Below are 756 nucleotides of genomic sequence, written 5' to 3' on the forward strand. Positions count from 1 at the left end.
CTGAGGTACTGGTAATTAATCTTATGTTAATGAATGGCCAAATTTACTAAAGATAATTAGGTGACGTTTAATGACGCCAGATCTGGACAGGTGGCCTCTTGGGTTAGACGTACCATCAGGCTACTTGGCCGTGGTCAACTGGCCCCAGTCGTCTAAACCACAAACATGGCCCAAACATGTTTCACATGGCCAAACATGCTTAACATGTTTCACATGGCCAAACATGTTTCACATGGCCAAACATGTTTCACATGTTTAACATGGCCAACATCAACATTTTATTTTACCCCCAATTTGTTGATTTCAGCCAGACATGTAAAATGGATGTAGGTAGTGCTTACATAATCGCTTGCAGTACTTTACCAAAATTATAGCAGACGATGATTCTCTCGAGCTTTCTTTCAAACATTGAACCAAATGTACGGAAGTTACAAGGTACAAACACGTTTCGCTGGGCTCATTGTGTTTTCTATCCAATCTTCGTTCATACGTCAAACGCCGTGAGGGGGGGGGGGGGGGGGGTAAACAATGCGAAGTAGGAGGAATTTCTGAGCAAGAGGGGGGGGGGGGAGGGAGGGGAAGAATTTTTAAAAATGTCATCGTCTGTGTCTGCTGTGGGAGGGGGGGGGGGCAAGTTCCAAACAACACAAGTGATCTAAGAGCTTGAACAAACCCATTGCAGTTAGTTCACGTGATCTCGGTGGATAAATAGTTGTTTAAATTTTCACGGAGAAGAAAATATTGACCTAACATGGA

Source organism: Physella acuta, unplaced genomic scaffold, assembly GCF_028476545.2.
Source record: "Physella acuta isolate Inbredline_101_S28 unplaced genomic scaffold, ASM2847654v3 ptg001326l, whole genome shotgun sequence".
Classification (NCBI taxonomy): domain Eukaryota; kingdom Metazoa; phylum Mollusca; class Gastropoda; family Physidae; genus Physella; species Physella acuta.